Source organism: Rhinopithecus bieti, unplaced genomic scaffold, assembly GCF_001698545.2.
Source record: "Rhinopithecus bieti isolate Rb0 unplaced genomic scaffold, ASM169854v2 scaffold_9383, whole genome shotgun sequence".
NCBI classification, from domain to species: domain Eukaryota; kingdom Metazoa; phylum Chordata; class Mammalia; order Primates; family Cercopithecidae; genus Rhinopithecus; species Rhinopithecus bieti.
In genome coordinates this window covers 1,637,696-1,665,305 of record NW_016806471.1, presented here as the reverse complement: position 1 = coordinate 1,665,305, position 27,610 = coordinate 1,637,696, and the positions used below count along the sequence as shown (strand labels likewise).

The 27,610-nt window shown below is 50.1% G+C and overlaps 1 protein-coding gene and 1 long non-coding RNA gene across 4 annotated transcripts in view; one reads left to right on the top strand and one right to left on the bottom strand.

Moving 5' to 3' along the window:
• The window catches only part of GFRA2 (GDNF family receptor alpha 2), a 102,844-nt gene that overhangs the window by 54,802 nt on the left and 20,432 nt on the right, over positions 1–27,610 (top strand). The window lies entirely within an intron of this gene.
• Positions 18,895–26,238, bottom strand: LOC108532589 (uncharacterized). 2 transcript variants are annotated; one of them, XR_001886488.1, is made up of 3 exons: positions 26,066–26,238; positions 20,274–21,305; positions 18,895–19,335 (listed from the first exon to the last, which is right to left on the bottom strand). It is a non-coding gene; the product is annotated as an uncharacterized LOC108532589 (long non-coding RNA). The 2 variants fall into 2 exon arrangements; XR_001886487.1 differs by lacking the exon at positions 26,066–26,238 and adding an exon at positions 24,037–24,127.

Below are 27,610 nucleotides of genomic sequence, written 5' to 3'. Positions count from 1 at the left end.
ACTGGCTGGTGAGGTTGTCACCTGAGAAAAGGGGGTGGGGAGGAGGAGGAACAGGGGGAGGGGGATAAGAAGGGGGAGGGGGAGGAGGGGGAGCTGGTGGTCCTTGTCTGGCAGGGAGGGACAATGTTTGGGTTTCAGACTTATTTGAAAGCCTTCGGAACATGCAAGAGGAAATGTCAAATCCAAAAAGTGTTTGTGTATCTGGGAGTTTGGGAGAGAGGCAGGGGCTTGGGATGGAGATTATGGGATTAAGGGAAATAATGCATGAAAAGCAGCGAGCATCGTGCCTGGCACACAGGCACGTGGTAAACATCATTCCTTCAAAGAGTGTTTAAGCTCATTTGGGGAGACAGGGCTCACCCGTGTGAACCACTGTTAACTACGAAGAGGAGGCCCTGTTTAATTAGGTGTTGTAAGGATTAAACTGCTCGCTGCAGGCATTCTGAGAAGGGAAGCCATGGGGCTGGAAGAGCCAGGGAGAGCGGTGTAGAGACAGGGTCCTTTGGCGGGCGCCAGAGTGAGGGAGGCTGTCCTGGGCAGAGGCTTCTGGGAGAAGAGGACGGGAGTGGGAGGCAGGACTGAGCCTCCGGGACGGCGGGACTGTCCTGCTCAGGGCAGAAGGTGCCGGCTGAGGGAGGAGAGTCTGTGCGTGTAAGGTTGGAGATTTGGGACATCCTGGGAGACACTGAACAGGCAGGGGCTCCCCTGTTCCTCCCGGGCCCCACACCTACCAGTCCTCAATTCCAGCCGGCTCAGGGTTCTCCAAAGGTGTTGTTTGATAACTGCATGAAGTAGAGTCAAGTGGAAGGGGTCCTAGATTAGGAGTTACACTAAATCCTCACACGACACCACTCCTGCCAATAACTGTTTTTTTTGTTTGTTTGTGTTTTGTGTTTTGTGTTTTTTTTTTTTTGAGACAGTCTCACTCTGTCATCCAGGCTGGACTGCAATGGTGCGATCTTGGCTAACTGCAACCTCCACCTCCCAGGTTCAAGCGATTCTCCAGCCTTAGCCTCCCAAGTAGCTGGGACTATAGGCACGTGCTACCATGCCTCATTAATTTTTGTATTTTTAGTAGAGATGGGGTTTCGCCATGTTGGCCAAGCTGGTCTTGAACTAACTCTATGATCATGTTGGAAATTATGGTGACTTGCTCTGTTGGGTAATGAGTTCCCCACCTCAGAGGGGCAGAGGCTGCAGGTCCCCTTGCCAGCATCAGAGGAGTGTTGGGGAAGGGGGCTCTTTTAGGTCCCTTCTGAGCATGTGTAACTCAGACCAGCTGTCTCTTGGGACAGGTGAAAGGAATAGATGATGTGCTCTTGGAGGTCTCCCCTCCCCTCCCCTCCCCTCTCCCTCCCCTCCTCTCCTCCCTCCCTCCCTCCTCCTCTCCTCTCCTCTCCTCTCCTCTCCCCTCCCCTCCCCATCCCTCACCTCCCTTTCCTAATCACTCCCTCCCCTCCCTCTCCCCTCATCTCTTCCTTTCCTTCTTTTCTCTTACTTTTTCCCCCTAATTCTCAAAATGAAATTCACTTTACTGCTTTTGTTGATTATAAAAGCCCTATGTGCTCATTATAAAAATAATTTCAGGACAGAGCATGGTGGCTCATGTCTATAATGCCAGTACTTTGGCAGGAGGATTGCTTGAGGCCAGGAGATTGAGACCAGCCAGGGCAACATAGTGAAACACTGTCTCTATTAAAAATACGAAGGAAAAAATCAGCGAGATACGGTGGTGCCTGCCTCTAGTCCCAGCTACTCTAGAGGTCGACATGGAAGGATCGCTTGGGCCCAGGAGTTTGAGGCTGCTGTGAGCTATGATCTTGCCACTGCATTCTAGCACGGCAACAGAGTGAGACCCTGTCTCTAAAAAATTAAAAAAAAAATCAGACAAGACAGAAAGGTATACCTAAAGAAAGTAGAAATTATCTTCATTCCTAACACCCCAGAATAAGCCATGGCTAGCATTTTGGAGAATATACACTTTCAGCTATTTTTTTAGGTGCATATACATGTTTGAACAAAAATGATGTCACACAGTATGTGTTGTTTTGTAGGCTTTTCTCTCTAAATACATTGTTAACATTTTCCCACTGGCTTTTATGAGAGTCTGGTTTTTCCTGATGGGTGTGGGTCCCTGTGGATACTTGAACAGCTTGGCTTTGCACACTTGTCCATCTACTCTCATTTAAGAAATGCATGTCTGGACCCGAGCCTGCCAGATGGTAGGAAACAGCCATGTGCTAGGCTTTCCAGGGGAAGGGGATGCATAGGCAGTAAGACCCTCGGAGAGCTCTTGGATCCCCGACGTGGGACTTCCCAAGGGGAAGGGAGGTGAGGGAACCCAAGTGAACCAGTGGTCTTCACAGCAGGTGGGGAGTGTTTCTGGGCAGTTTCAGTTTCTTGAAAGCAACAAGAGTGTGGCTAGGTGCTTCAGCTTACACACCTGGAATCCAAGCACTTTGAAGACTGAGGCAGGAGTCCAAGAGCAGCCCTGGGTAACATAGTGAGATCCCATCTCTACAATTTTTTTTTTTTTTTAATTAGCTGGGTGTGGTGGCATGGGCCTGTAGTCCTGGCTACTCGGGAGGCTGAGATGGGAGGACTGCTTGAGCCCTGGAGGGCAGGCAAGGCTGCAGTGAGCTATGATCATGCCATGACACTCCAGCCTGGGTGACAGAGTACAGACCCTGTCTCAAGAAAAATGAAAACAACACAATAATGAACACCCGGCCATATTCTTGTTGCTTTCATTTGGGCATATGAAACCTTGCCTTTAAGGAGGTTGGGCCAGTAGGAGGTCCTCAGAGAGACCAGACTCAGCACCAGCAGTGGGTGGGGAAGGGTGGGTCTCCACACAGCGGCTCTCTGTGCCCTGGACCGCCTTGCCTACTGGCCCGAGCACTCTGCCTCATCCCCTGTGTGTGTGTTTGAAGGAGAACTGGTATAGAGGTGGTCGCTGGTATTATGGTGCATAGCAAGGGGCCTGGCAGGGGTGGATGGGGGGCATTGGTTTCCACATCTTTCTACACATTCACGATGGGATAGGATAGATGTGTGCTGTTGAGAAAGGCAGTGACTGTGGGGCCTTGGAAGACGTCGTTGTGCCTGAAAACATGGTTGATGGACTCCACAGGATCTGAGACTTCACCTTTGTGAATGCTGAAAATTTGAGACAGGTCTCAGTCAATTTAGAAAGCTTGTTTTGCCAAGGCTGAGGACGTGAGCCCGTGACACAGCCTTAGGAGGTCCTGACTACAATGTCCCCAAGGTGGTCAGAGCACAGCTTGGTTTTATACATTTTAGGGAGACGTAAGACATCAATCAGTATATGTAAGATGAACACTGGTGTGGTCCGGAAAGGCGGTGGAAGCGGGGAGGGGGTTTCCGAAAGATGAGAGACAAAGGGTTGCATTCTTTGGAGCTTCTGTTCTCAGTGAGCAGAGGGACGACTCTGAATAGAATGGGAGGCAGGTTTGCCCTGAGCAGTTCCCAGCTTGAGTTTTCCCTTGATCTTCATGATTTTGGGGGCCACGATATTTTCCTTTCACACCTTGCAACAGAGGAGATACAAAAGATCATCAGCAGAATTTCATCTGATAGACAAAAGAAGGTGAAGTCCAGAGAGGTAAAGTTACTTGCCCAATGTCACCCAGCTAAGGAGTGACAGGACCCAGACAAAAGGTCAGGTCTCGCCTCCCTGGGCAGGTGCCCTGTTCTTCGAGGCAGCTTCCAATGCATAGGGCGAACTAGAGAGTGAGTCAGAAACCTGGGCCCCAGTCTTGGGAGATATCCCACCTTTAACCCTTAGTTTCCTTATTAAAAAGAATGGACAGAATCAAATCTGTCCAGAACACCTCACTAGGCTGTTGCAGATAAAAAGAGAACCACTGTGAACGTAGTTGGAATGCTGCAAAGTTCAAAAATGTGATGTTTCCCAGTGCCTCTGCTGGCCAGCAGACCTGGTCTGGTTCCAGTGGGAAAAAGGTCTGGCTGTTGGGTAGACCCTAGGAAGGCAGCAGGGGCAGAGTGGCAAGGAAGGCTGGGTGCTTGGATACATGCGGAGCCCTGGCAGTGGCTTCTAGCTTCTAGCTGCGGGTAGAAGGTCGTAACACCAGCTGGATTTCAGGCTAACCCAATCTTGGCAAAAGGGAAACTGCCTCTGCTTCCTTCCCTTTTCTTCCAGCTGTTTCCCAGGGAGCCCAACAGACTGCCCCGAGCCCCTCCACTCCTTCCAGAAGCCAGGCCGGTCCACTGCACGCTGCTGGCTTTGCAGGAAGGGGTTGGGGTGTTGGGGAGCCCATTGGTGGCGGCCCCCAGTTCAGAAAGCATGGTCCCCTTTCTCCATGAGGACTCAGGCCTGCATCGCTCTGGTTCCCCGCCCTCCCTCCTCTGTGGATCCACCTCCCAGAGGTCAATGGCAGAAAGGAGGGGGAAGAAACAGAAATGATGATGACTTTGATTTTTTTCTTTTGTTGGAGCCTGGGGAGGGTGGTTGTTTTGCTTCCTGGACCTCAGCGGAGGATTCTCTGCCAGACAATCATGTCGGCGCTTTCATTGCTTTCTGATGCTCCTCTAACTGCGCGGGGTCGGCTATTAAACGGTCATCAAACCTCAGCCTCTATCCCATCAATAGTCATAAAGTTGGGGAGATAAAAGCCATCAGTTTTCCATTATAGCTGAAAGCAATACTGTAGATAGCTATTTTCTGAATGCTGCAGAGAGATGTATTTTAACTGGAGCAGGGTATCCAGTGGCCCCCGGCTCAGCCGTGGTTCCTGTTGGGCCTGGGATAACCTGCCAGGTGTTTAAAATGGGGGAGGGGCTGGGGCTTTCTCTCCCTTCGCCCTCTCTCTCCTCGAATAATTGAATGGGCAGATCATCAGGCTTGGGGTGCAGGACGAGGGCTCCATGGTGGGAGTGTGGGCTTCTACCTTTCATTCTAAGCAGATGCTGGGGAAGAAGGCAGTGAGTTGTCACCTGCTCATTCTCATGAGAAAGGACCCTCCTCTCCCTGATCTTGGGCTTCCGGGAGGCCAGGTCCTGGGTGTGGGGTAAGTGTCTGCTCATCAGATGATCTTCGGGGAGCTTGGGAAAGGCAGGGGAGGTCAATGCCTGCAGGGTGGGTCTGCGTGGACCAGGAGCGGCTGCAGCCGGAGGAAGCTGGGTGCTTGGGATGCGGAACGTTTCAGCGGGTGGCGTCTCCTGATATACAGTCCCCTGTAGCTTCTCACAAACGAGCAGGCCATTTGGAAATGGATTTTGCAATCAAACAGCCCGGCAGCCGGCAGCCGGCAGCCAGCAGATAAGTCCTCAGAATGAACTTTTCATTGCACTCATACCCCAGGGCTCTCCTGACTCTGTCTCAGAAGAATCTGGGTGCCAAGACCTCCTGCCTCGGTTTCCACATCTGCACTGGCCTTTCCTGGCACCCCTGGCCTCCCTGAATGGGTGACTTGCCTCTGGCTTTCCTGCCTCTGGGGTCTTGCAGGAACAGGTTCCCCTGCCTTGGAAGTGCGCATTCCTTAGCTCTGTGAAGCCTGTCCATCTTTTCCCTTTCAGAGCTGTTCTTATGTGTTGAAGTGGTTACGTGTGTGGATTTAGCTCCACAATACTCTAGGGGTGTTTTCATTTCCCAGTTTTTTGAATTCCTTCAAGTTCCTCCTGCCTAGCCTGGCTAGCAGGAAATGTAGCCGCAGTGAACCCAGCCGCTCCTGTCTGTGGCCTGCAGGACCCTCGGACTGGGCTCACAGGACTTATAGACGAGGCTAATCTGTGCTCTTGCACCTCCTCCTGCTGGTGTCATGGGGGCTCCCCAGTGGATCCTTTAGCATCTGCTGGGGGCTCTGCCCTGGGTGGACCCATTTGCCCCCCATGGCTGTAAACTCCAATGACCCTGGATTTGCACAGAGAGATACCCCCCTCCCCTCTCTGCAGACTCATCCCTCACAGCCATGGGGCTCCCTGTTCTGCAGCTGCCAGTGCCTTGCATCTGGGCCATAGGACAGTGGCCTTTCCCACCTGCTGGCCACTCCACTTGGCAGGCTCTGGGCATCTCTAGCTCTTGACCATTCTTCTTACGGCCTCTGAAAATGAGGCCTCTTCTTAGTGACAGAGACAACGAGACTTCCCGACCTCAAAGTCCTGCTTGTCCCCTGGAAGGGACACATGGAGGCGAAGGGAAAACACATCTCATTTATTTTCCGTCTCCCCTGCTGTGTCTATAGGAAGGTAAGAACCAGCTTCCTTCTCTACCGTGTTCTATGCAGTGACACCAGGAGCTCCTGGCCTGCAAGGGCATGTTCACTCACCCCTGCATTGGGCCCAGGGCCTGGCCCGATGACTCAGGGCCCATAAATACTTGGGAAGTTCTTAAATGCTCTTTGTCTCCTTAAACAGAGATAGTGGAAGATGCCTTCACCTTTTCTTGGTGACACAGTGTTATTCTTGACTCTGGGTAAACCCGCACAATGGTGTATGCCATGCCTTCAGGTGCTACTGACTTACATGGAACGGTTGGACCCCACGGTAATGAACCCCAGATACTGTGACTTTTGAGTCATTGTTGTTTGCTTTTCTGGTATTTCTGTCTCCTTCGCTGTTTGCTGTCACTTCTTGCTGCAGGTTCTATCTGCCCCTCGGAGCTTTCTTCCATCATTCTTTCTCCTTCGCGGGTTTTCTGTGGCACAGAAAACCAGATAACCGAACACATCGGAATTACGTGTGCATGAGGAGCCGTTAGACTTTAACAAGGGGCATAAAGGATTTTCTTAGGAGTAAACGATCTGTTTTGGGGAAGACTTGTCTGTTCAGGGGACTTCTTCATTCCTGGCAGGCTGCCAGATGAGTGACCTACGAGTGTGCTGTTTTGGCGGAGCCCTTTTAGATTAAAAAATATATTTTAAATGACTTTGGAAAAGGGAGAAGAGGGCATATGAAGGCCTTTTGGAGTTAGAGTTGGCCATTGAGATGGATATGGATGATGGACCTTCCAAGATTCCTCTCTGTTTCTTTGCTAAATGACATGGCCACATCGTCATCGTTCTCAGCTCTCCTTGGTGACCTAACATATTTTGACCCTGTTTTTGTCACAGACTGTGGGTCCCAGGGTTTGATGAGGGCGGTTTGGTCTCAGTGGGTGGGGTTATGGCACCAGCATAGAACATTGACTCAGAAGACGAGGCTCTCATGCTAAAGCTGTCACTGCCTCACCATGTGACGATGGGCAAGTTGGTGGTGACAGTAACACTTGTTCTAGACGGGGGTGCTGGGAGGATCAGGCAGAAAGAGGGCATCACATGGCAGGGCCCCTTTCAAACGAGGGGACATGCAAGCTGAGTTAGTGTCTGCAGCACGAGGAAGGGAAGGATCCTGGGGCCAGAATTCCCGGATCCCAGCCCAAAATCTACCCCGTCTCACTGTGGAAACCATGAGGAATGCATGGAACCTCTCTGGACCTGCTCCTTTATCTTGATAATTAATACTTATCTCAAATTCTGTGCTTCCTACGCTATGATTTACCTTATTTCTGAAATGTGGGGAAAGGAAAGAGGGAAGGTACGGTTTGAGGAGAACCATGGGCTCAGGGCATTAATAAAGCACGTGCTGCCCTGGGAGGTAGGACCGTGAGGGCTGTGCATTCTGTGACCATTCTGCCAGCCTTGTGCTTCTGCAGGTTTGAGTGAACTTGGGTGGACTGTGTGTGTTTCTGAGCGTAGTATCTGTGTACGTTTGTATGTGTGAGAGAGACACTGAGTGTAGTATCTGTGTGCGTTTGTATGTGTGAGGGTGATGGTGCTAGAGAGGCACCCGGACAGTTAGGAGCCACTGGGAGAATTAGGAGAGGGTCTCTCTTTCTGCATTGGCATGGAAGGCTCAAACCCTTGCTCCCTCTGTGATGCAGATAGGGGCCGAGGAGGGACCTTGGGTAACCCACGTCCCCCTCTGGCTGCAGCTCCTTCATTTCTGTTGCGAGAGGATGGGTAACCGGGGTTTTTTTTTTTTTGAGACAGAGTTTTGCTCTTGTTGCCCAGGCTGGAGTGCAATGGCATTATTTCGGCTCACTGCATCCTCCACCCCCCGGGTTCAAATAATTCTCCTGCTTCAGCCTCCCGAGGAGCTGGACTACAGGCATGTGCCACCATGCCTGGCTTATTTTGTATTTCTAGTAGAGATGGGGTTTTACCATGTTGCCCAGGCTGGCCTCGAATCCTGATCTCAGATGATCCACCCAGCTCAGCCTCCCAAAGTGCTGGGATTGCAAGTGCGAGCCACCGCACCTGGCTGGGTGATCTGGTTTCTAAGCCCTTCTCATGCCATAACACTGAGAACCCAGGAAACACCTTTACAAGGCCACCCCTCCCACCAAGAGAGGCCCTTGGGGGGTCCACCCTGTAGCTCCTCCTCCTCCCTGGATTCCCCAGAGTGTGGTGGGATCTCTGCCTCCCTAATTCCAGGCTTGCTGGGTCTGGGAGCAGTCCTGTTGAGCAGAACAGTTGTTCTGTTTAGTATGTGTGCTTCCTAGGCCCGGAAACAGGAGCTCCAGGCAGGCCAGGGTGGGATGTGGTCTCTGGAAGAGTGGAGAGGAAAGTCGTTCTCTGGTGACTCTTTGAGAAGTCCGTTGGGGGTGGCGGTGGAAGGGAGGGGAGACTCAGTGTGTGGATTCTTTGGGCTGTGAATGTGGGTTTATACCAGGGTGTGTGAGCGAACAAGTGTGTGTGGGCTTGAGAAAGGGATTCCCCTGCGAGCTTGTCTGTATGTGTCTGTGGATTTTGACAACATTGTAGGTGCTCCTTCTGTAAGGAAACTGCCGTCTTCTTTAATGACGGTGAAGCCCAGTTTCTCTGCAGATGTGAAGAGGGGAAATCTGTAAGTTCGAGGAAGGGCAGGCAGGTCTCCCAGGCCCCGCTGTCACTCTCTGAGACCTTCTTTCCCTTGGGGATCTTTTGGAGGGGACCTCAGCCATTCCGTGTTGGCCTGGAGGGGAGGGGCAGCCCTGTTTCCCTTTAATACTCAGGTCCCAGGGGGAATGCCTATCCACTTTTAAAGCAAATAGATAGAGACAGGGTCTCACTCTGTTGCCCAGGCTGGAGTGCAGTGGTGTCTGCAGCCTCAAGCTCCTGGGCTCAAGTGATCCTCCCACTTGAGGATCCCGAGTAGCTGGGATTACAGCATGACCCAACACACCTGGCTCCTCTCAACTTTCTAATGCCCCACAGCTCAGCCACAACCAGGCCGAGACATTTATGACTGCTAAGTAAAGGCCCAGGGAGACAGAGATGAGCAAAGTCACCTGGGTTGCCTTGTTTTCCAGGCCTGGGTTGGCCTTGTCCTGCTCTGGTCTTGAACTGCCCCATGTGGTGGGCACCACTGTGGAATCTGCCACTTGGGCACAGGCCTAAATGCCCAATTCTGCTGTCCAGACCCCAGACAGCAAGGCTGCAGAGGAGAACTGCCCCCTCCATCCAGTAGTACTAAGGTGACCCTGAGTGAGCTCTTGTGTGTTAGCCACTGTGTTACCATTTTAGGAATTTCCATGTCAAACCGTGCATACGTACTCTATAACCCTTTGAGGTCGCCACTCTTAGAATTTCTTTGTGTTCAGATAAGGACACAGGATTAAAGATTTTAAGGGACTTGGCCAGGGTCACATGGCTTATGATAAGGTCGAGCGGAAACCTGAAGCAGGGCCTATTCTGAGGGTTGTATTTTCCATGCATCCTGCACTTTGTCTCCAGATATGGTCCGTGGACGCCACATCTCCATCCATCATGGTGCTTATGAAAATGCTAGTTCCTGGCCAGGTGCCATGGCTTTTGCATATAATCGCAGCACTTTGGGAGGCCAAGGGGGGTGGATTACCTGAGGTCGGAGTTGGAGACCAGCCTGGCCAATGTGGTGAAACCACGTCTCTACTAAAAATACAAAAAATAGCTGGGCTTGGTGGTGCACACCTGTAATCCCAGCTTCTTGGGAGGCTAAGGCAGGAGAATTGCTTGAACCCCGGAGGCGGAGGTTGCAGTGAGCTAGGATCACACCACTGCACTTCAGCCTGGGCAAACAAAACAGCTTGTTCCTGGGTCCCTCCTAAAACCTGTGGAAACAGAATCCTTGGATGTAGGGCCTGGGAAGCCAGTGTGTCCTGGGTTCCTTGGGGGATTTTTTCATGGTGAGGGTTGAGAACCACAGTGGGCAGGCACATCCTGGCCCGTACCTGGAATCAGTGCTGTGTGGTGGCCTGTGGACGGGGAGTCCCACAAACTAAATTACTTTTGACCGTCTATTACCATGTGCCTAATGTGTGTGATGAGGAGTTTGTTTTCTGATGTTGCCCCTGCCCGTGCATTTTCTAGAACTCTTCCTATGGTAGAAGGAGTGTGCCTGGGCTGAAGAGCAGCCCAGACTCATCTGCACAGTACATCTGCACACTTTTGTTTTAATATCCAGCTGGCATTTTTACTATGGAAATAACCCCCATTTGTTTATCCTCTGGAAAATAATCAAAGTATTTTCCATGAATCCAGACAGTCCCTGGACATGGGCTGTCATTGCAGAGACTGCAGTGGTAAGGAGAGGACAGACGATTGGCCTGGGCCTCAAAGACTGAGGGAGGCCCAGAGGGGAGGCTGCTGTCTGCAGGTAGATGAGGAGCAGCAGCGTCCACCCCGCTGTTCTGGCTGACATGGCCTGTCTAACCCTGGTCCGGAGCACGCCTGGCCCTGGGGAAAGGGCACTGGGAATCTAGGAACCCATGCCTTTGGTCATCCAGCCTGCCTCCTGCAGGGGGCCGTGATGGGGAGGTGGTGTCCAGGCGTGGTACGCTGAGGCTCAAGCCCCACAGACTTCTGCCCTGGCAGAGCACATGGAGGAGAGGAGCACACTGGGACCTACGCCCCAGTGAGTCACGCAAAGTCCAAGGCCTGGGGACTGCACCTGGAGAGACCCCCATCCTCTGTTCTTACATAGAGGAGCCCCTAGCAGAGGCAAGGGAGGCCCTGTCCCCCGCTCCCATGGGAGGTAGGACCCAGCCCCAAGTGGCAACAGAGCCTGTGACCCTGGAGAGCGAAAGCCTCTCCTTGGAGGAGTGAGCACTCAGTCTGGGCACACAGAGGGTTCAGCCTGCATCTGAATCAAATTGGGGTGAGGGAAGTGAGACCAAACACCTCGTAGAAACAGAAGGGGATTGATGAGTGTAGTGGGTTGAATAATGTCTGCCAACATTCATGTCCACCTGGAACTTCAGAATGTGGCCTTTGTTTGAAAATTGGGTCTTTAGGGCTGGGCACGGTGACTCGCGCCTGTAATCCCAGCACTTTGGGAAGCTGAGGCAGGTGGATCACGAGGTCATGAAATTGAGACCATCCTGGCCAACATGGTGAAACCCAGTCCCTACTAAAAATACAAAATTAGCCAGGTGTAGTGGCACGCACCTGTAGTCCCAGCTACTCGGGAGGCTGAGGTAAGAGAACTGCTTGAACTAGGGAGGCGAAGGTTACAGTGAGCCGAGATTGGGCCACTGCACTCCAGCCTGGGAGACAGAGTGAGACTCTGTCTGAAAAAAAAAAAAAGAAAAGAAAATAGTGTCTTTGCAGATGTAATTAAGACAAGATCATGCCACATTAGGGTGTGCCCTAAATCCAGTGGCCGGTGTCCTTATAAGATGGGAGGACACATAGAGACACAGGGAAGAAGGCGGTGAGACAATGAACACAGATGTTGAAGTGGTGCAGCCACAAGCCACGGGATGCTGGGCGCTACCAGAAGCCAGAAGAGGGAAGGAAGGGCCCCTCCATGGAGCCTTCAGAGGAGGCAAGGTCCTGCCAACACCTTGATCTTGGACTTCTGGCCTCCAGAACTGTGAGAGAACAAACTTGTGTTATTTTAAGCCACCGAGTTTGTGGTGATTTGTTACAGCTGCCCTAGGAAGCTAGTGAGGTGGGATTTCTCATGCTTCTCCAGGGGCTGTCCCCAGCCAGAGAAGGACTGTCTTGTTCATGTTCCTGTGATCCCTGAGGTGGGTGGTACCCGGCTGCCTTCATGACAGTTAATATCCCCCGAGAGCTGGGCAGCAGGGGCTCGGATGCGCAGGTACAGCTTAAGGAAGACCTGGAAACGGGAAGGGGGATTTCTGAGCAAAGGGAGAGGAAGTGGGTGGGTGCCAGAGCTCTGGTTGGAGAGGGTGGGGTGGAGTCCCCCTGGGGTGAGGGATGACTGCGGTGTTCTTGGCAGAGGGAGGTGCTGGAAATAGACCACTGTTTTGAGGGCAGAGGCGAAGAATAGGGGGGCTACCTCTTTGAAAGGGCCTGGCTTTCCTCTTGGCAGCAAAACCCAGTGCCTAGCTCAGGGGAACTCTCAGGAGAGAGAGCCACAGCGTTTGAGATCAGGCAGCTCTGGCTCTGCCCTTGTGACTGTCACTCCCATCCTGGGGTCTCTCTTGGATTCTGCTGCTGTTACCACACCCAACCCCAGAGAGTGATGCTGGATGCGTGTTGGAACAGCAGCCTCAACCTGTGCATGCCTCTGAGAGGCCAGGCGGGCCTTGGGCTTGCACCACAGAGAGACCCGGGCTCAAGTCCAGGCCCCACACTTCCTGGCTGTGCCACAAGTCATTTAGTTGCTCTAAACCTCAGCTTCCTTCTCTGTAAAGTGGGGAATTTTGCACTACCTGTGTGTCTCAGGGTGTTCATGAGGATTAAATGCACTAATGCTTTTAGAGTGCTCAGCAAACACCTAGTAAACACTCAAAATTGTTGGATATTATTTATTTATTTTGAGTTTGGTTGGTCTCTTAGTAAATATAAAGATAGGACTAAAAGGAAATTATAGAAAACATAAACCATAAAAATACAGGTTTCTAAAGTACAGGTTTCAGCCTGAGTGTCTTGGCTGGCTCAGCATACTGGTGGCTGTCTCCCTGCCCCAGGCTGGGCATTCACTGGCCTTCCGTGAAGGGCTTCTGCCCTGGCCTCTTGCCCTCTCGAAGCCACTGAGGCCCTTCAGTATCCTGTTGCTGACCACAGCTGCCGATTGCTTTGTGGTAGGATCTGCTCTGCAAGTCTCACTCTTCGTCAGGAGCTCGATCGGAACAACCCAGCCCTGAGGTCTCTGCTTCGGGAGGAAGTCAGGAATCTTCTTGAGATGAACTGGTATTAGTTTTGGCTCCTCAGCCTCTCCAGACTGGCTGGCTCTGCTTTGAAGATGGAAGCTTGGGTGATATCCTTCACTCATGTCTGTTGCTGTCCCCTGCAAATCCCTTTCAAATCAGAGTCAGTCAAGCAGGATGGGTTTAGGAAGGTTTGCAGTGTGAGGGTAAGTAGGAGGAAGGTCTAGCTGGGAAGGCCAGTGTCCAAGGATTGTGCTGGTGTCCAGGGACTGTGCCAGTGTCCAGGAACTAGAGGATAGGCCCCCATTGCTGCTGGCCATTGCAGCCAAGGCAAAACATCGTATGTGTCCCACAGAGACCTCCACTATCAGGGACTCTGTATGATGCCATTCCATGTGCTGCCTGTATTTGAGCCTAGGGGTGGGCCTTTAGCGGGGAGGTGTCAAGGGGGCTAATACTTCCCCTGCCAACTCCTGAATGCTCCTGGGATGGGATTGTTTTTGGTTTCCTTTATGTTGTTTCCATGCACACAGCCTTGCCATTGTCTCAGGGCCCTGAGTACCTTCATTAAAATGTCAGACTTCACCACCTGCAGACCCTTTCCTTGCAGATCACCAGCCATCTGGTCTGGAATTGCCATTCCCAGTTTGCCTCCTGGTTTACAGGGCTTTGTCTAAGGCCTTCCAGCAGTGTTTTTATCAGTCCATTACTTGCAGACCTACTACTGCAGAGGAGTCTATCAAAGGGCCATTCAAGGAATAGTCCTCCTATTAGCTGTGCCACTGGTCGACTTTCCTCACTGCCACAGATTTGCATATATCAGAACTCATGGTGCTTCGTTCCAGAGTGGCGATACGGGCAATCTGCTTGCTTTTCTCAGCTCCCCCACACCGACCCCCCAGCAATATCTGGATGAAAGTCTGCCTGTAAGGACATCTGGTATATCTCCCGTAGGCCAAGGGGCAGCGAGATGGAACACCAAGAAACACCAGGCCCCCCACGCAAGACCATCTGCAGGGAGATACTGTCAGGCTCTGCTGCTGGGACACGTTACCTATCTGTGCAGGAAGTGGAGGATTGTTCCCTAGGGCCTGGGGTCAGAGGTAGTCATCCTGGTTCACTTTTCTCCCTGCAGATTCTGTAGCTCTGAGGGTATTGTCCGCTCTGTGGGCAGATGGCCTCTCTTATTTCCTGGTGAGCCTGGGCCATGGTCTCTGGCTTTCCATACACTCTACCCTGTCAGCCTCCATTCCTTCTGCCCTGTTTGACTTCGTTCCCTGGGGCTTGTCTGTTGAGTCAGCCCCTGTCTTCTGGCACTTGCTGTGGGAACTCCCCTTGGCTGACACACCAAGATTGCTTTTGACCTAGCACCCCAGATACCTGCTCCACAAGCAGGATGAAGGAACTGGAGATTGTTCTGCAGGAAGTGCTGCATGGCCAATGGTCTTATGGCCAGCCCACTTTCTAGCCTGTTGAGAAGAGGACTGAGCGAGTGATTTTGGCGACCTTGCTCCTGCTGCAAAATTTCCCGGGGGGGACCACAAGTCTTCCCAGTGGACCTGGAGGGGCGGGTGGGGGGCTGTTCTTTCCACCCACTGGAGAGAATCAGAGATTGGTGGTGGAGCCCTCAGGGGCCTCCTTCTGCCCTGTGCTGGGGTCCTGGTGCCTGGTAAGGCTTCTGTTCATGCATCCAGGCCCTCTGGGGAATGTAGAGATTCCAGCTCCAAAAAGCTTTCCCGTGGCTGAATCTATTCCTGCTCTCTGCAGTCCCATTGAACTTGCTGGCCTTCCTTCTCTTCCTGGATCTGTCCTTCCTTGTGTCTGGATTTAGACTCAGATGTTTCTTTCTTTGGTACCTTGTACTTCTATATCCTGTCTCCTGGCAGAGCCCTGCAGGGTGGTAAGAGGGACCTCAGTAGAAGACATGAAGAACCTTGCCAGATGCCAGAACCTGCCTGTTCTAAGATAAATGCATTCAGACTCTTGATGAGCTAAGAGTCTCCTCGTTCCTTCTTGCTTGGTGTTAGAACTTTACATAGGAGTCCCATCCACTTTCTGCCCTATGGGAAGAGTCTACCTGATGCTTTATCTTTTCCTTGGATGAAGCCAGAGGCTTCAGTTCAGATTATCAGAAGCACCTGGGTCCTGATGCTCAATTTCTTGACAGCAGAGGTTTTGAGAGGGTTGGTAACAAATCCAGAGGGACGCAGTGACCGCCTGCTCTCCCTGGCCTGAGTGGTCTGCTGTGTCCCCTCTGATTTTTATCGAGCCCACTCCACGTGGGGAGGCACTGGTGGGAGGTGATTCATTGCAAGACTGTAGCTGTATGTAACCAGTGCTGGGGCATGCACTGCCTACATGGGGAGGCCTTGGCTTCCAGGCCATGGGCATGGCTCCCAATCCTCTGATGTCAAAAGGAAATCTAACGTCGTCACCTGTTGTGGAGTCGGAGGGTAGAAATAGAGAGGACCCAGGATTCAGGGCTTAGGGAGAGGGCCTCTGATTGGGGGGAAAAGGGGACTCTTTCACTGAGGGTGTGTGGCCATGCATGCATCGGTTGGAGCGGCAGGGACTTTGTGTGGGTCTGCGTGTGGGGACACGTGGGACAGCTCACTGCATGCGGGCGAGACCAAGGGCCCATGTTCTCTCCTCCCTGGATGCCGTATTCTGTGCACCTGAACTTAAGCTGACAGGTTAGAAACCCCCCAGTTCATGGATTTTATTTTTTTGTAAAGTCCTTTTTGTAAAACACTAACCTCAGCTAAGGGAAAAGAAGGAAGAAAAAGAAAAAGAGCTGAGTTCAGCAGCTGCAGTTTGCTGTATTTTTCATCTTGCATCAGCAAGTTGGGACCACAAATAATCTGGTCTTATATGCTCCAGTGATGCTGCTGTTAAGACTTCACCCTCCTCCTAAGGCGCCGTATTCCTGGGAGCCCGCATGGCTCCCTTCCCCAGCTCCTGGCTCAGGTGGCCAGGAGGTGGGCGGACAGGGCAGGGAGTCCAAGTAGGAGGAAGGGCACAAAGGGGGAAAAGCGCTGGCTAGCAAGGGGGTGTGTAATTAATTTCTGAATGGTTTCTGGGATTAGCTAAACATTTCCTTTTAACCGGTTCCCCCCAGCCTCACATCCTTTGTTAGTTCAGGAAAAATGTCATTTATAATGAATGTTGCCTTGATAAACTGCTCTAGAGAAGCACAGCGTTCTCATTAGTCTATATAACGAGAAAGACTCCTAGTGGTGGCATAGCTGCCCAGATATTTGCCTGCTAGGAAAAATATTTGTCTACGCAGTTTTCTCTAGAAGGCTTGGAATGGAGGGGCCGATGCCCCCTGAAGCCTGTGGCTCTGAGAATATATTTGCCCTGTGCTTTTTTAGAGCAGACCCCAGCCATGCCTTGTCCTCCCTGCTTCCTGGTGGGTCCGGGATGTGGTGGGCAGGCTCCAGCCCACAGTACTCACATCAGTGTCTTTCTCCCTGCTTTGCCTCCTGTGCTGAAAGCTGAAGAGAATTTGGGTGCAATTGGACTGCCTTTTTCTTATTCCCAAGAAGAAAGATCATAAACAGGTATACAGTGAATTCTGTTTTTCAGAGCTAGTTTCGCAGAGGGTGGTTTGGTTTCATCTCCCAAATACTCTTCTGTGTGGGTATCACAGCCACTTAGGCATGGAGAGGTGCAGCAGGCATTTTGTCCCAAATCCTCTGCCTCGTCTCTGACTTCCTTTGCCCTTCTGCATGTTTCAGAGTGGACACTCTACCCAGCCTTCCTCCACAGGGACCCATTGGATTCTCCTCTCTAGGTCCCAAGGCACTTCCTTGTGTTAAGTGTGGTGCTCAAGGATGTGTTAATTATCGCAGGCCCCTGGGGCCTCCTTTAGTGAATGGCTGTTATCAGAGAAAGCAGAGACACTTTTCCAAGTTTCTAACCACCACCAGGGAGGATAAGAGGAAGCGGGGAAAAGGCAGACACACTGGAGGGCATTTTTGGGAGCTGAGCTATCTTGGTGCTCAAGTTAATGAAACATTGACACATTTTGCTGTCTGCTAGCTGAAGATCTGCCTATAGTTTTACTTTTCAAGGGGAGGTGTTAGGAGAGTTCTTAGATCTCCTGCTGCTTAGAGAAAAGTCCTCCGTGCCTCCAGACACAGTCCCAATCAACCAATCCCTTCACTTGCTTTCCCTCCCTTCCCCTCCACTTTTTTTTCTTAATCATTCTCTTCCTCCCTCCATCCAGTGGCAACTGAGTCCCTTTTGGGTGTCAGGCACTTCTTTGGGCACTGAAGGTTTAAACATGAATAAGATGGTTTCTATTCTGAAGGAACTCGTAGCTTAATAGGAGAAACATATTTAAAATGTAAGTTATGATACAGTGATGCAAGTGCAATAATTGGAGTTTGTGAAACATGATTAGAGTTGGGGCAAGGCATTCAGGGTAGGTTTTCTGGAAGAACTGGTACCTGAACTGGGTTTGGAAGGGTGAACTGGAGAAAGTTGAAGGAGCACATGGCTGGGGAAGGCTTTCTCGGCAAGGGAAGCAACACAGGACCAAGGCGTATGAAACATCATGGTTGGGGAACGTGTGTTTGAAGTTTCTATAGGGTTTGAGATGGGAGAGAGGAGAGATGAGATGGCAGAAATCAGTACATCCTGATCATGGATGGGGATCAGGGTGGCAAAGATGGGTTGTGGAAGCCCAGGGACTTCTCCTTCAGGGACTTAGACTAGAAATACACAGGGCTCCTCATAACAGCCAAGGCTGGCATGCCAGGCATGGTCCCTTGTACTTCTTGGGAATCTCAGTTACTCTTCCCAGAAACTCCTTGCTCTTCCCAGAAACTCCTTGCCTCCTTTTATGGATGAGGAGCTCAGTCACAGAAAGGTGAGATGCCCTAGACTATTCCCTTTGTGACTGGCAGAGCTGAGAGTTGAACCCAGGGGATTTGGTGCCTGGGGTTTTGCTCTCAGCCACTGTGCTTTCTGCCTCTCTGGAGTTCATGCTAAGCCTAAAATGCCACTCAGTTGAGGCTGAACATTCATCTCTGACCTTTTCTCTGTATGTTGCATTTCAGGAAATGGGATTTGATGCAAGAACCTATCTGAATCTTTGTAATAATATGCCGTGGAATAATAGGGTTTGCATGGATTGTGAGGCTGAGAAACACATTCTGTGGAAGTTGAAAGGAGAGGCAATGTTGGGAGTAGCAGAGCTGGGGAGGGGGTCTGGGTCTTTGAGTAGGAGGTCTTCAGAATTGGGAATGGGAAGAATGAAGGCTGGAGCTGCTAGAACTAAGAGCAGAAGAACTTGGCTAATGAGACTTCAGATGTCAGGGTCTTAGGACAAATTACTGGTCTAGGAAGAGCATTTGAGAGAGTGACCACTGTAGGGGCACCTGCCACCTGCTCCTCAAGGGAGTAAACCTGGTTCTTTCTACTCATGAGCAGGAGGGGAGGGGAGGGGTGGGGTGGGGAGGGAGAAAGGGAAGAAACCCATCCTCTTACCACCAGCAAGAACCATATCAGCATTCAGAGAAAGCTGAAAGAAATCTTTCAGCTGGCTGGCTACCTAGCTCAAGGCTAACCACACTCTTAACACAATAATAAGTCAGTCCTCACTGAATAATTAAATAGAGAGGCTTCATAAGTATTGACTTAATGTGACAGCAAGTCTATAGTGACTCGGGGTTTGCTTATGTAAACACAATCTCTTGTTCAGCTTACTTAGCAGTTCAATGAAATAGAACAGTCCTTCAATTAAAATCAAATGATGCATACGTTTAATTCTTTCTCCTCTTCCCTGGTAATAAGAGGTTTGAAACATAGGTGAAGGGATTGGGGAGAGAAGGGGATCTGCCCATCTGCTTGTGTTTTTGGAGTACATGAAGGAGCATATCCAATGGCAGTCTCGTGGAGGAGGATGTGGCCTTGGCTCCCATCTCTGGGCCCTGTGAGAAGATCCAGGTGGACTTGGGTTGGCCTCTGTCCCATCTAGGCCCTCCTGACTCTCTTCCAGAGCAGACTTGATGTGGTTGGCATATTGGTCTCTTGGTGGTGGCTGGGGTCTGATTGATTGCTTCTGGTCAGCCAGGGTTCAGTACTCAAGCCACAGCCCTCTTAGGTCATTTCCCATGGTCACCTTCATGGCTCCCCCAGAGGAGAGAGGGGACACTGGGTGAGCTGCAGGCTGGATGGGAAAGGGGAGCCAAGAAGGCGGGTGGCACCACAGTGACTCCCTTGGATGGCTGCAGGAGAGAAAGAAACCTTTATTTTGTGGCTTCAGAACACTGAAGGAGGGGTATGGGAGAGGGGTATGGGTAGGGGGCTGGGCAGAGTTGGGGACTGGGGGCAGCACAGCAGAAGGGAAAACCCAGAAAACCCACTGGCTTTGGGGCTAGGATTTGAACCTAAGTCTTCTGGCCTTGGTTGCTGTGTTATTTGTGAGTTAATTAACCTCTCTAGGGCTCTATTTCCTTAGCAAAATGGAGCAATGATACCAATGTCAGAGAACTGTTCGATTACCATGCAGTAATGGTAACAAACCCTTGTTGTGTGGACCTGTGCTAACAGAGGAGGTGCTTGTTAAATTGATCAATGAGAACATGGCCCTTTGGCTTGAAGGGCCATAGCTCCTGCCTTCTATATGGTGTCTTATGCTAAGGATTGGGTGGTGGAGCCTCCTAATGTTAATCACCACATCAGTGAGCATTGAGGGAGTGCCCCCTGTATTGCAGGCACTGTGCACACACATACACACATTTGTTCACTGGATATTTCATTTAATCCTTGTAAGAAATGTATTAGTCTGTTTTCACACTGCTGATAAGGACATACCCAAGACTGGGCAATTTACAAAAGAAAGAGGTTTAACTGGACTTACTGTTCTGTGTGGCTAGGGGAGCCTCACAATTATGGCAGAAGGCAAGGAGGAGCAAGTCACGTGTTACGTGAATAGCAGCAGGCAAAGAGAGACAGTTTGTGGAGAAAAACTGCACCTTATAATAACCATCAGATCTTGTGAGATTTATTCACTATCACGAGAACAGCATGGGAAAGACCTGTCCCCATGATTCAGTTACCTCCCACTGGGTCCCTCCCACAGCACATGGGAATTCAGGATGAGATTTGGGTGGGGACACAGCCAAACCATATCAGAAAATACGCAGTTAAGTAGCATTATTACCTCCATTTTGCAGATGAGGAAACTGAGGCCTCCTTTAATTACCTACTCAAGATCACACAGTCAAGTGGAGCTGAGCCAAGGTTCAAACACAGTCAGCGTGACTTCAGAAATTGGATCTCATGGCTGGGCGTGGTTCTGTGCAGGGTCTAGGTAGAGGGGTTCTTGAAGAAGTCAGGACCTCTTGTGGGAGGAGATCAAAGATTTCTATTTCCAGCAGCCCCCTGAGGTCTTGGTTGTGTCCTGAAGGGTTTGGTGGCCATTTCCCAGGATAGTCCTAGGCTCTCTCTCCAACCTGCAAGCCCCTAGTATCTGCAGCAGCGCAGGAAAGAGTAGCCAGGTCTTCTCTGAGATGATCTTCTCTGAGATGATGGCTTTTCTGTCTCAGCCACTGTCTTAGGACAGAGAGTCAGTTGAATTTGCTGAGCCTTCCAGAACCCACAACATTTTCTCTAACAGAAGGCTTAGAGAAATCACTGTTTATAATAACTCTGGATTCGTGAGGCCTGGTTCAATTAAAGAAATAATTACAATCACATGGTGAGTTTATTAAAAGTGAACATAATGAACAGTGTCTTCTATTAGCATCTTTTGAAATATACTTCTGAAATCTTGTTGGTTCATAACATTTTCTCCATTTGTAACCGGGGGGCATAAACTCTATTGTCTCCTGCTTTTTAACCACATAACATGATTTCATGTTTAAATTTTCATACATTGACACGATCTATGTCCTTGCCATTTTGATAACAGTGTAGCTTTCCCTGGTGTTAATATCTATCTGAGCTGTTCCTTTCAAGTTAAGCTGGAGAAAGAATCCAAGGCCAGCTCTGTCTTCTTTCATTAATTTGATCATCATCTGTCTTCAAAGTTGCTCTCCTTGAAGTGCTCCTGTTACTGGGAAGTACGGGAATTCTTGATTCTTGTCTAACTTGGGAGAAAGAATTCAGCCAAGTGACGCACAGTGAGGGTTAAGCAGCAGAGTTTCTTGAAGGAAGATGAAGTAAGCTCCGAGAGGGGAGCTGGCTGACCTGGCTGGAAAAATAGCAGTAGCAGTGTTTATTTAAAGAGATAGTGCACTCTGAAGGACAAGACCGAGCAAGCTGCTCAGAAGAATGAGCCAGCAGCAGCTAGTGCTGGGGGACTCTCTTAATGAGAATCTTACCTGATTATTCATGAAGGGGAGTGAGGGGTTGTTTTGGGAGGTTCCTTTGGGCATGCCTGCTCTAGGGCTTTGCATGCTAGTCTGTATGTTACATGTCTCATTGGCATTGAAAATCTCCACGCAGGGCTGTGTTTTTTATTATTTTAATGAGCAAAATTCTCCTCTTGGGTGAGTTATTGGAGGCGTATGCATGCCTGTCAGTGAGGACACCACGTTTATCTCTGGCTATGGCATGATAAGTCCCCTTTAGGGCTGGAGGAGCCCAATCACAAAGTGTGAGAAGTAGCCAGTGTAGCCGTTGTCTTTTGTGCTGAGTGTCAGCGGGCAGCATTTCTGGGACTTCATTTCCCAGGGACCCCCTTGCCTGCCTACTTCTGACCATCTGCCTACTCCAACACTCCTGCAATCCTGGCTCTTTTGCATGGGCTGGACAGACCCTTTGTGGGTTTTGTTTTTGGCCCGTGTGGCCTTTCTGGTGTGTGTTGCTTCTGATCACTTAGGACCTGGACAAAGAAGGTCATGCAGAATTAGAGAGCAAAGCTAAATAACAGTCAAGAATCTTTCTTTCTTTCTTTCTTTCTTTCTTTCTTTCTTTCTTTCTTTCTTTCTTTCTTTCTTTCTTTCTTTCTTTCTTTCTTTCTCTTTCTTTCTCTCTCTCTCTCTCTCTCTCTCTCTCTCTCTCTTTCTTTTTTTTTTTTTTGAGACGGAGTCACTCTGTTGCCCAGGCTGGAGCGCAGTGGCGTGATCTTGGTTCACTGCAACCTCTGCCTCCCAGATTGAAGTGGTTCTCCTGCTTCAGCCTCCCAGGGAGCTGGGATTACAGGTGTGTGCTACCATGCCTGGCTAATTTTTATATTTTCAGTGTAGACAGAGTTTTGCCATGTTGGCCAGGCTGGTCTCGAACTCCTGACCTTAAGTAGTCTGCCTGCCTCTTCTTCCCAAAGTGTTAGGATTACAGGCATGAGCCACCGTGCCTGGCGAGTGTTTCTGTTCTAAGTGACAGAGACCCAACTGCCTTAAGAAAAAGAAAAACAGAATCAATTGGCTTGCATAATAAAATGTAGAAAAGGCAGGGNTTTTGAGACGGAGTCACTCTGTTGCCCAGGCTGGAGCGCAGTGGCGTGATCTTGGTTCACTGCAACCTCTGCCTCCCAGATTGAAGTGGTTCTCCTGCTTCAGCCTCCCAGGGAGCTGGGATTACAGGTGTGTGCTACCATGCCTGGCTAATTTTATATTTTCAGTGTAGACAGAGTTTTGCCATGTTGGCCAGGCTGGTCTCGAACTCCTGACCTTAAGTAGTCTGCCTGCCTCTTCTTCCCAAAGTGTTAGGATTACAGGCATGAGCCACCGTGCCTGGCGAGTGTTTCTGTTCTAAGTGACAGAGACCCAACTGCCTTAAGAAAAGAAAAACAGAATCAATTGGCTTGCATAATAAAATGTAGAAAAGGCAGGGGAGAATCCCAAGGACTCGAGTACAGATAAGTCTCGGTCTCTCTCTCTCATTCTCTCTCTCTTGCTTTTCTTGTACCTTGTTTCTGCTTCTCCCTCCAGTTAGCTGCATGTGTATTCTTACTAGGATTATGAGGCTAGAATTGTGGTTCACATCTGTGGTATCTTAGAACCAAAAAGAAAAGCATGTTTTTCCTTGCCTGTCCCATTAGGAAAACTTCAGACAAGGACCCTATTGGGCCCAGCTGATGTTATTTCCTTATCTCTAGGCCAGTGTGGCCAGGAGAAAGGGGTGCTGTGGCTTCCCAGCCCGGGTCATGTTTCCCCTGTGCCCAGGAGGTGGCATACAACCTTTAATAGAACCCCTGGCCCTTGGGAGGCCGAGGCAGGCAGATCATGAGGTCACGAGTTACAGACCAGCCTGGCCAATATGGTAAAACCCCATCTCTACCAAAATACAAAATTAGCCAGGTGTGCTGGTGCACGCCTGTAGCCCCGACTGCTCGGGAGGCTGAGGCAGAAGAATCTCTTGAACCTGGGAAGCAGAGGTTGCAGTGAGCCCAGATCATGCCATTACACTTCAGCCTGGGTGACAGAGCGAGACTTCATCTCGAAAACAAAACACACACACACACAAAACCAAAACTACCTGGCCCAAGGAGGAAGTCCTCTTCCCCAGCCCACCCCAGGGGAGCTGCTGTTCTGGGCAGAAAGAATAATAAGTATCCACTGTACAGTTGAAGAATAAACAGAAAGGAAGGAAGCCAAGTTGGTTCTTGACTTCATGAAACCAGAGGTGGCGAGAGGACACAGGAGAGGATGGAAGATCAGGTTGTTTACAGTGAGCCCTGGAGGTCAGAAAGCAGCCATGTGGGTGACATTCATTTTCCCTTTTCTCAGTGTCACATCACAGTGAACCCACTAATGAAGGCGTGCACTGCCAGAGGGGACGTTAGAAAGCCAATCCAGAGGCACTTGGGTCTATTAAGGCCATTTTCTCAGCATTTCCTTAAATCGTCTATGAAACCTATCATGAGTAATTTGCACTTCTTGGAAACCCTTTTTTCCGTCTATGAAATAAATATTCAAGTGCCCCATTCCTTTGTGACAGGCAGTGCTGGTGTCTGCCCCTGTTCCTGTCGGCCACCGTACCTGGCTGTGGTGTGCTGGCTGCAGGGTGTGTGACTGTGCGATCCAGCCTTTCTGAGCTTCTGTGTCCTTATTGTGAAATATGCTACTTCGTGGGATTTTCAGAAAATTAAATGAGATTATAGCACCTGACACATAGTAAACATCAACTTCCTTTCTTCCCCTCCTCTTCCACTTCTGCAATGAGGACAAACCTGGTTTCCATGGCAGTAACATAGCAGGTATCACCTGATAAACGAGAACTTCATTCAGGCCTGGAATTCTAGAACTTTTAGGGGCTGAGGTGGGTGGATCACTTGAAGCCAGGAGTTTGAGACCAGCCTAGGTAACATGGCAAAACCCCATCTTTACTAAAAAACACACAAAAAAATTAGCCAGGCATGGTGGCACATACCTGTAATTCCAGCTGCTGTGGTGGCTGAGGCACAGGAATTGTTTGAACCTAGGGGTGGAGGTTGCAGTGAGCCAAGATTGTGCCACTGCCCAGCCTTGGCAACAGAGTGAGACCCAGTCTCAAAAGAAAAAAAAGAAAAAAAAAGAACTTCAGACTTCTTCAGAACTTCAGTAGGTATTGATCAGCATTGGAAAGTTTTGGGGTTCCCCAGTATTATTCTACATCAGACAAATTTGGGAAAGTATGCTTTTGGGAAGGTGTTTACAGCCTGGAGCAGGGGAGGTTTCATTGATAACAATTTCCTGTATGCTTCCTCTTGGTGAAGACCGAAGCATAGTGCTGGGAAGTATGTTTCCAAGTGTAACTGTGTGTCTCTGTGGTGACAGGAGTGTGTGTTTGTATACAAACATGTGCACTCTTTTTTTTTGAGGCGGAGTCTCGCTCTGTCGCCTGGACTGGAGTGCAGTGGCCAGATCTCAGCTCACTGCAAGCTCCGCCAACCGGGTTTACGCCATTCTCCTGCCTCAGCCTCCCGAGTAGCTGGGACTACAGGCGCCTGCCACCTTGCCCGGCTAGTTTTGTATTTTAGTAGAGACGGGGTTTCACCGTGTTCGCCAGGATGGTTTCGATCTCCTGACCTCCTGATCCGCCCGTCTCGGCCTCCCAAAGTGCTGGGATTACAGGCTTGAGCCANAAAACTTCAGACAAGGACCCTATTGGGCCCAGCTGATGTTATTTCCTTATCTCTAGGCCAGTGTGGCCAGGAGAAAGGGGTGCTGTGGCTTCCCAGCCCGGGTCATGTTTCCCCCTGTGCCCAGGAGGTGGCATACAACCTTTAATAGAACCCCCTGGCCCTTGGGAGGCCGAGGCAGGCAGATCATGAGGTCACGAGTTACAGACCAGCCTGGCCAATATGGTAAAACCCCATCTCTACCAAAAATACAAAAATTAGCCAGGTGTGCTGGTGCACGCCTGTAGCCCCGACTGCTCGGGAGGCTGAGGCAGAAGAATCTCTTGAACCTGGGAAGCAGAGGTTGCAGTGAGCCCAGATCATGCCATTACACTTCAGCCTGGGTGACAGAGCGAGACTTCATCTCGAAAACAAAACACACACACACACAAAACCAAAAACTACCTGGCCCAAGGAGGAAGTCCTCTTCCCCAGCCCACCCCAGGGGAGCTGCTGTTCTGGGCAGAAAGAATAATAAGTATCCACTGTACAGTTGAAGAATAAACAGAAAGGAAGGAAGCCAAGTTGGTTCTTGACTTCATGAAACCAGAGGTGGCGAGAGGACACAGGAGAGGATGGAAGATCAGGTTGTTTACAGTGAGCCCTGGAGGTCAGAAAGCAGCCATGTGGGTGACATTCATTTTCCCTTTTCTCAGTGTCACATCACAGTGAACCCACTAATGAAGGCGTGCACTGCCAGAGGGGACGTTAGAAAGCCAATCCAGAGGCACTTGGGTCTATTAAGGCCATTTTCTCAGCATTTCCTTAAATCGTCTATGAAACCTATCATGAGTAATTTGCACTTCTTGGAAACCCTTTTTTCCGTCTATGAAATAAATATTCAAGTGCCCCATTCCTTTGTGACAGGCAGTGCTGGTGTCTGCCCCTGTTCCTGTCGGCCACCGTACCTGGCTGTGGTGTGCTGGCTGCAGGGTGTGTGACTGTGCGATCCAGCCTTTCTGAGCTTCTGTGTCCTTATTGTGAAATATGCTACTTCGTGGGATTTTTCAGAAAATTAAATGAGATTATAGCACCTGACACATAGTAAACATCAACTTCCTTTCTTCCCCCTCCTCTTCCACTTCTGCAATGAGGACAAACCTGGTTTCCATGGCAGTAACATAGCAGGTATCACCTGATAAACGAGAACTTCATTCAGGCCTGGAATTCTAGAACTTTTAGGGGCTGAGGTGGGTGGATCACTTGAAGCCAGGAGTTTGAGACCAGCCTAGGTAACATGGCAAAACCCCATCTTTACTAAAAAACACACAAAAAAATTAGCCAGGCATGGTGGCACATACCTGTAATTCCAGCTGCTGTGGTGGCTGAGGCACAGGAATTGTTTGAACCTAGGGGGTGGAGGTTGCAGTGAGCCAAGATTGTGCCACTGCCCAGCCTTGGCAACAGAGTGAGACCCAGTCTCAAAAAGAAAAAAAAGAAAAAAAAAGAACTTCAGACTTCTTCAGAACTTCAGTATGTATTGATCAGCATTGGAAAGTTTTGGGGTTCCCCAGTATTATTCTACATCAGACAAATTTGGGAAAGTATGCTTTTGGGAAGGTGTTTACAGCCTGGAGCAGGGGAGGTTTCATTGATAACAATTTCCTGTATGCTTCCTCTTGGTGAAGACCGAAGCATAGTGCTGGGAAGTATGTTTCCAAGTGTAACTGTGTGTCTCTGTGGTGACAGGAGTGTGTGTTTGTATACAAACATGTGCACTCTTTTTTTTTGAGGCGGAGTCTCGCTCTGTCGCCTGGACTGGAGTGCAGTGGCCAGATCTCAGCTCACTGCAAGCTCCGCCAACCGGGTTTACGCCATTCTCCTGCCTCAGCCTCCCGAGTAGCTGGGACTACAGGCGCCTGCCACCTTGCCCGGCTAGTTTTTGTATTTTTAGTAGAGACGGGGTTTCACCGTGTTCGCCAGGATGGTTTCGATCTCCTGACCTCCTGATCCGCCCGTCTCGGCCTCCCAAAGTGCTGGGATTACAGGCTTGAGCCACCGCGCCCGGCCACATGTGCACTCTTTTCCATGTAACTGTGAACCTTCTCCAGTTGTGGTTCAAAGCACTGCTTTTTTTTTTTTTTATGGCTAGGCCATAAAGTGTGAATATTTAAAGCTGAGACTAGGAGGTGAGGTCTGAAAGGTACCCACAAGCCCAGCTCTGAAACCTGTCCTGGTAGCCACATTCTCAAACTTCAGCCTGCCTCAGAATCACTGTGAGGGCTTGTTAAGGTGCAGATTGCTGGACTCTGCTCCTACAATTTCAGATATTGCTTGTCTAGGGCCAGGCAGGGAGACGGGGGTGGAGCTAGAGAATCTATATTTCTAAGAAGTTCCCAGCTGATATGATGTTGTTGGTCTGCAGACCACACTTTGAGAACCAGTGACCTATAGAAAGTCCACCTGTACCCCCGCCAATCTGGATGACTTCTGCTTGTGTGGTTCGATCTTTG